Source organism: Cupressus sempervirens, chromosome 2 (genome assembly GCF_028749045.1).
Source record: "Cupressus sempervirens isolate cs-2001-9-10 chromosome 2, ASM2874904v1, whole genome shotgun sequence".
Taxonomy (NCBI): domain Eukaryota; kingdom Viridiplantae; phylum Streptophyta; class Pinopsida; order Cupressales; family Cupressaceae; genus Cupressus; species Cupressus sempervirens.
The window spans coordinates 676,032,600-676,040,903 of record NC_143119.1 but is presented as its reverse complement, the minus strand read 5'-3'; the positions used below and the strand labels follow the sequence as shown (position 1 = coordinate 676,040,903).

The 8,304-nt window shown below is 32.8% G+C and overlaps 1 pseudogene; it reads left to right on the top strand.

The window, feature by feature from the left end:
- Positions 1-860: 860 nt before the first annotated feature.
- LOC149575168 (putative pentatricopeptide repeat-containing protein At1g02420) overlaps positions 861-8,304 on the top strand; it is a 28,920-nt pseudogene continuing 21,476 nt past the window's right edge.

Below are 8,304 nucleotides of genomic sequence, written 5' to 3'. Positions count from 1 at the left end.
TCTCCAATAACATGAATTCTCACATGAAAAATGATCAATCAATACATGAATTTCTATTATTTGAAGCAATGTTAAATATCAACACACTAAAATACTAAACTAACACCATAATACTTTGTGTAGTTCTAGTCTAAGAAACCCCAATGCAATATCAATTAAAGAATTGAATGCAAGAAAAGTAGGAAACACTTTTGAAGGAGATGTACTTGTTGTATATATAATAACATTGGATAGAGACAACAAAATGTGAGAGGTGCTATGTGCAGACTTGATAGACTTTAAAGGAGAAATGACAATAACTTTAAATGCGATAGGGAATCTTGTACAAGAGTAAAAAAACAAGATAGTTCTAGGAACATCCATTATAGTGTCAAGATTTCAAATAGGACACAAAATGACCTATGACCATGGAGATTCTGATTGCATCTTGACTCTCCAAGATTCAAGCACAATTGAAACTATATTGTGACTTTGCCAAGAATACAAATTCATACCAAGCACCACAATCAAATAGCTACTCATGAGTACAAGTACCTATTCCATGAGTACAATAGGTGCACTAGTAGTTGTAGGATGATAGACAGGCTCCCAATATTTTGTTGACATAAAAGACAAAAACAATGATGATGATAAAGTACATGTAAAAAGCACACTAAACACCCCTTCTTTCTATGCAACATGTACATCAGTCATGTTTCTATTGAGTAAAGAGTTCTAAAAGTAGAAAATAAAAATCTCTTGCTAATGACTAGCTCTAAATCAACTTTGTGTTCCAAGAAGAATCCATGCAAATAGAAATCCAATTGCAAAGAGGTGAGACTCGTGCAATGTTTTTTAGAAACATTGTACAATGAAACAACATGGACAAAACATTTCACACAGGGATTGCTACATACATCTGTACACTAAAAGACAAGAAAACATTGGATGCCTTGAATGCATTGCTACAAACAACACTACAAGTAAGCAAACTTAGATAATTCAACACTAAAAAAAAAAATAATTCATACAAAAGATACATTAATATCAAAACATATGTTGTAGGTTGATGGGGTTCTCAAAGTAGCCAACTCATTATCAAATCCATTTCATGCATTTTGTTCCCAATGCAACTCAAAATTTGAGGATTATGGAATTCTAGAAGACAAAACAACTCATTGCAATAGATGAAAATGAGAGGTTGCATATGTATATTCATTATACCTAAATACTATCATCACAATTGAAAACAAACAAATCATCTAGTGTTCAATAGACAAGTCCATTGTTGAACAACTACTACCAAGCCTGAAAAACACAAAAGTTCAGGACTACACATAGGAAAAATCAAAGTTCATCTTTATCCTCCAAGATTTCACTATGAAAGGTCAATTCATGATGAACCACAACAATGCCATCAATCATGTCATGACAAATGGAGATTGAACAATTACTCACAACAAAAGGTAAATATGACTAGTCACAATTTAATAGTTATTCAAAATATAAAAAACAAGTTATTATGAGACATAATTACAATATAATAACATGCACAAAATAGAATTTTTAGGTATCATGGATGGCTATAATGGCATATCAAGCTATAATCAATGCTAGTTACAAAAGATACCAGCTAGTATAAAGTAAGATGTGTAATCAAATAATGTATATGCATGAGTCTCATATCCAAGTACACTCTCTATGTCATATATGTATAATGAAATAATGTATATGCATTGATATGCTATGAGACATAATTTTTCTCTATCAAGTTGTATAACATGATTGAGTAGATGCTTTGCTAATGTAAACTATTATTGAAATACAATGAGAAATTGCATCACATGCTTTATCCTATTGCATATCCAATGTATAAAACACTATCTAAATTGCTACTTGTCATAGACAAAAACTATACTTAGGCAAGAACTTTGACACTTTGCGTCCTTGTTATATTTGTTTCTCTCCTTGCTTTTTATTTGGGCATGGTTTGTTTCTTAATTTTTTTCTGTCACTTTTATTTTTGGATTCCTTGTCTCTATTAATTTATTTTTTATTCTTATTTTATTTTTGTAGTTTTTTTTCTTTTATTAATCTTTATTTATCTTTCTCTCTCCTTTAACTTAATTCATATCTTATTATTTTTCAAGTTCCTCTTTTAAAAAATTTAAAGTTCATTTTTCTTTCTCTTTTCTTGACTTCTTGCTCTTAGTTAGTGTGCCCCATTTGTCTCTCCCCATCTTTCCACATTTTTATTGTGTCTTTGTCTCTAATTGTGGTCATTTCTGTCTGAACATTCTTTCATCCTGATGATGAATCATTGAGTATGATCTAAAATGTTCATGGTAAAATTATTATAAGACAATTGCAACAAGATAAATATTGTGCATAAGGAACTTAGCTACTTTGCAAACCTATTGTATACATTATGTGAAGAACTAGCTATTCAACTATTCATAAATTTATTTCTATGCTAATAAAATATGATAATCACATCCTATTCAAAATATCTATTATATCAATAATAATAAAATTAATTAAAGTAAATATATTTTTTATTAAATGCAATTATTATTTCATGCAATATATAATCCATTAGACGACAAATATTTTAGCATAACCTAGTATAAGGTCCATGAAAGATAAGTTGGGAACCCATATTTGAATGCCATGTCCTACGAAGTAAATTAAAATAATATCTCAATAACTTGATGGAGACACAACCAAAAACTAGAATGAACACATAGTAAAAGGGAAATTTTATTATCAAAGAAAAATGACCTATGGGCTTACAATAGTATGATTTTGGAGAAAGAAATCCTCCACATAGTACCTTCTCTCTAACTCCACTAAGAACTTCCTTTACAATGCTAGAAATGTTCTTAAATAGACCCCAATTCATTTAGGGTTAGGAATACATTCTAGAATATACCAGTTGGCATCCACCACCAAAACAGAAGTTCCAGAAGTCACGTTAGAAGTCAATGTAAAATTAGAAGAATCTAGAAACGGTAGTCCAACTTTTGGGAGGCATAACTTTTGAATCAGGACTCTGATTAACAAACCGTTTACATTTTCAAAAAGCTCTCAAAGTGTTCTATAGCCCTATGGACAACTTTTCTCATCATCCATTTTTTGGCCCTGTATGAGGCCATTTAGTGCCCTAAATCTGACTTTGAAGCACTCTTAGGAGGTCTCTAGGAAACTTAAAATTGCAATAACTTTCTAACCATAAAGTCTTTTGACCTAATTATTTTTATAGAGTGTTTTAAATTACAATTATAATCATCCCTCCAAATTACACCCTCTAACTCATCATAATTTTGGCTCTATTACAAAATAACCCATTTTCTACATTTACACGTATCCCAAGGTGCTTAAAAACTCTAACCAAAAAAAGTAATAGTGGAACTATGGGAGTTGGAACCTTTATTTGACCCAAATGGGTATCCAAAATTAAAAACACATTAAATAGAAACTATCTCTAAGCATATTTTTGGGTGATACAAGATTGCCCTTACACCACTGGATGCTCTTGCATCAGACACCCAGGGTAGATTGAAAAGTGACCCTATCACTTTATGGTAGAGGAAAACCCAAATGTTCAACCTCCACTACTAATATCCAAGTTGAGTCCTCTATTGGTTGTCCTTTCCACTTCACCAAGTATTCTTCATACTACCTATTTCTGGTACTCCTACCCACATGACTATCCAGAATCTCTTCTATCTCCTCCTTCTTAGAAGTAGGAATTGAACATGGCTTCAGCATCAAATCCTCATTTGCACCATCATCATGATATTCTGTTAAGTTTGCAATGTTGCAGATAGGAGAAATGTGAATCCCATTTGACAACTCCACCTCATATGCATTTCTCGAGTCATGCTTCTTCAAAATTTTACAAGGGCCAAATTTCTTCATCTTTAGCTTGTTGTAAGTACCCAATGGAAATTGTTCCTTTTGTAAGTGTACCATAACTAGATCCCCTACTTGAAACTCTTTATGTCTCCTCTTTTGATTTTTCTTGGCTTTATACTGTTGATTCATCTTGGTGATGTGTGCATGGACCTCCTCATGTAGGCTCTTGATATGCTCAACAAATTCTTCTGCCTAAGCACTGTTGGATACAATTATTCAATTGCATATTGTCTTTGATGTTACACAAATATCATATCAGATATTAGATAGAGTCTACTAATCTCAGTTGGTTAGCAAAGCAAAAGATAGAGTCTACCAAGCTTAGATGGTCAACAAAGTGAATTACAGAGTCTACCAAGCATTTTTAGAAGTTGCACTGTGAAGACAGTTTCTACCAAGCTCACTCGGGTGCTGAAGGATTTTATGGTAGAAGACAGTTTCTACTGAGCTCACAAGGTCAACAAAGGAAAATTAGTTGTTACTAAATTCACTCAGTCTCCAAAGGATTTTTGTAGAGTTTGTAGTGTTTATTGAGCTTCACTTGGTTAACACTGAAAATCATTTCTAGAGTAGTATTTACCGAGTTGGGTCAGCCAACGAAGGATTTCATTGATTTAGGAAATAAAGTTTAATTGTTTCATTTAATGATTATAGCTGACTAATGCAAGTGTGTTGATCATGTGAAGAGGGAGTGTGAGCAAATTTTGAAGAAGCATCAAATATCCTTGAGGAGTAGCAAAGGTGTATTCGATCAGTAAGGATCTAGTGAAGTAGAACAAAGATCTATATCAACAAAGTTCAATTACATCTAATTCAGGTCACTTCATTGTCACTTTTTCATCATTGTAGCTATGATTTGTAAATCTCTTAATAGAGTTGGTTTAACAACCATTTTGTAAATTCTCTAACAAGATGGATAGTTCTACTAAATTGTTCTAAAGTTCTCTAGAAAGGCCACTCCTAGTAGGGTGATTAAATCCTCTAACAAGGTCACACCTAACAATGTGTTTTGTAACCTTTAATAGGGTTGACTCCTAATAGGGCTCACTTTAGAAGAGTGACAATTGGTAGCTAGTTACTTGGTGGTTTTTTCCATATTGAGTTTCCACGTTAAATTTGGTGTCTCTTGTGTTCATGTTATTTTCTTTTGCATGCATGTTAATAATTGTGAATGCTTAAAGATTAGTAATAAGTTAATACATAGTTCATCTATCGAGTTTCAACATTTTTTTGTGTGGCTATCGAGTGACAATAGTAACTAGTTATTTAAGACATCTAAGGGATCTATGGATTTGTTTTTGTGGTAGCTGATTCACCGCCCCTCTTAATTACTCTATCTATAATTTCAACAATTGGTATTAGAGCTTTTGGTGCTTGTAGGAAGGATTTCAAGGATCTAAGCTAAAGATTAGGATGTCTTACAAGAGGGAAATTTCATGACTTAATAGGGATAACTTTTCAGCATGGTAAGGTCTCATAAGACTCCATCTAGCTTCCATTGGAGATATAGGATTGAAATATTTGGATGAAGCATATGTAACTCCTTCTGGTACATTATCTTCTAATGACATTGTTGAGAAAAAGACTTATAACACCATGATGATAGACATTGCATCTATCCTAAGCTATTAGGAATTTGATGATTTCAAGGACTACAAAACTACCTTTGAAATGTGGAACAAGCTAAAAGATATCTATGAAGGTGATGATAATGTGAGGAGAGCTAAAGCATAAAGTCTAAGTGGACAATTTGATCAAATGAGGATGAGAGAGGATGAAAAAATTGCCAAATATGTTAAAAGAGTTAAAGTAGTTGTTAGTGCAATCAAGGCTTCTGGGGGAGACATTGAAAAGGAAAAAATTGTAAGTAAAGTTCTTAGAACATTACTTCCTATTTATTCAATTATAGTTTTTGCAATTCAAGAAAGAAGATGTGAAGCAAATCATAAGATAAATTTAGAAGCCATAGTTGGAAGAATGAATGCATTTGAGCTAGATAACTATGATAACTATGTTCTAGCTACCAAGAACATTGAATCAACATTTGAAACCAAGCTTTCACTCAGAGAAAAAGGCAAGAAGATAAAGGATTCTCAGTCAGAAAGTGAAAAAGAATTAGAATAGAGTTTTGACAGTGATCTTGAGGTGGTTGAAGCTTTTTTAGCAAGGAAATATTCTAGAGGCAGAGGAAAATACAAAGGTTAGGTTCCTCTAATCTATTTTTCTTGTGAGGAAATTGGTCATATTGCTTCTAGGTGCCCAAATAAGTAGAATAAGGATGAAAAGAAAGGTCACAGTGCAATGGCAAGAAAAAATTCAAACCATTCAAGGAAATAGGTAAGAAAACATGTTTTATGGCTAAGGATTCTAATAATTCTGATGAAGAAGAGATGAAATTGTTTACATTGCTGTGAAAGATGAATCTAATAATGATGAAGAAGATAAAATGGCACTTATCTCTAATGTGAGCAAAAATGATACATGGATCATAGATAGTGGTTGATTTCATCATATGATTGGTGATAAAACTAAGTTTGAACAATTTGAAGACTATGATGGTGGTAGTGTGAGGTTTGGTAATAATGAACCTTGCTGCATAAAAGGAAGAGGAAGAATCTCACTAACCAAAGAGCTTGTATGTGATAATGTATATTGGGTAGAAGGTCTAAAACATAATCTGTTGACTGTGGCATAGCTACTCAATAATGGATTCAAAATAGAATTCATGCATGGAAAAGAAAGACTGCTGGATGATAAAGGAAAGCTGATTGGATCAGGCATACAAACAAAAGGTAACTTGTTTTTATCTTGAACTTGGTGAATGTTCATGTTTTATTGCTCAAGTTGAAGAAAGTTGGTTAGGGCATAGAAGGTTGTGTCATGTGAACTTTTATAACCTTGTAAAAATAAGAAAATTTAGGAAAGTAAGAGGCATTCCTAGTATAAAGAAACATGAGGTTAGTCTATGCAAGAATTTTCAAATTGGGAAGATGGGAAAGACTAACTTTAGAAGTAATAACTATCAGTCTGAAGAAGTTTTAGAAATTGTGCATACTAATTTGTGTGGACCCATTGGAATTGAAAGCTATAATGGAGAAAAGTTCTTCATTCTTTTTGTTGATGATTACTCTAGAATGATGACTATTATGTATCTGAGAGAGAAATCAGAAGCATTTGAGAAGTTCAAATGGTATCTGGCTAGAGTAGAGAAGGAAATAGGGAAAAGAATGAAATGCTTGAGGTCAAATAGAGGCAGTGAATTCATCTCCCATGAGTTCAATAAATTTTTTATTGAAAGGGGAATCAAAAGATAGATACCAGCTCCTAGTACTCTTGAGAAAAATGGAATAGCTAAAAGGAGGAACATATCTATCATGGACTGTGCAAAAACTTTAATGATTGAAAAGAACATTGCTATCAAATACTGGAAGGAAGCTATCAGCACTGTAGTTCATACCTTAAACTGAGTACAACTAAAGAAGGACTCATTCAAAACCCCTTATGAGTTATGGTATGGCTATAAAGCCAATGTAAGTTACCTAAAAGTATTTGGAGTTAAATGTTGCATTTTGAAAGAATCTAGAAAAGGTAAATTTGATGTGAAGGGTGTTGAAGGAATATTTTTGGGATATTATTGCAAAAGTAAAGCATATAGATGTTTGAACTTGTCTACTCACAAATTCATAGAAATTACACATGTGAAAGTTGATGAGGCTGCAAAAAAGACTGAAGAAGAAAGCAAAAAGGAACTAGAAGACTACATGAGATTTGTTTTCATTGAACCTGATACAGTGCCAGATACATCTATCAATCAAGAATCTTCTACTCTCAAGTCTTTAGTAACCAAGTTGCAGGAAGTTCAAATTGAGCTACAGGAACCCGAGTCACATTCTGACACTACCAAGAAAATTCCTACTAAGTTTGAAGGACTTGAGTAATAGACAAAAAAACCAAAACCTGAAACTAAAGTGCAAGAGGATGACAGTGAAAATCATTCAAAAGGCAAGGAACCTGTATTAGCAAAATATGTTTGGAGACATCATACACCAAATTAGATCACTGGAGACCAATCTGAAGGTACTATGACAAGAATTAAGTTGAAAAGTACTTTTTTACTTGCTGATTTTGAACCTAGAAGTGTCAAAGATGTATTAGAAAATGAAAGTTGGATTGAGGCTATGAATGAAGAGATAGAGAAGACAGAGAAAAACAAAACATGGACTTTTGTACCTAGGCCTAAAGATAAAAATGTGATTGGAACTAAATGGGTATTCAAAAATAAGTTGAATGAAGATGGTAAGGTGTCAAGGAACAAAGCTAGACTGGTATGCAAAGGATACTTTCAAGAAGAAGGAATAGACTATGGGGAGACTTTTTCTTTTATTGCAAGATTGGAAGGTGTCAAGA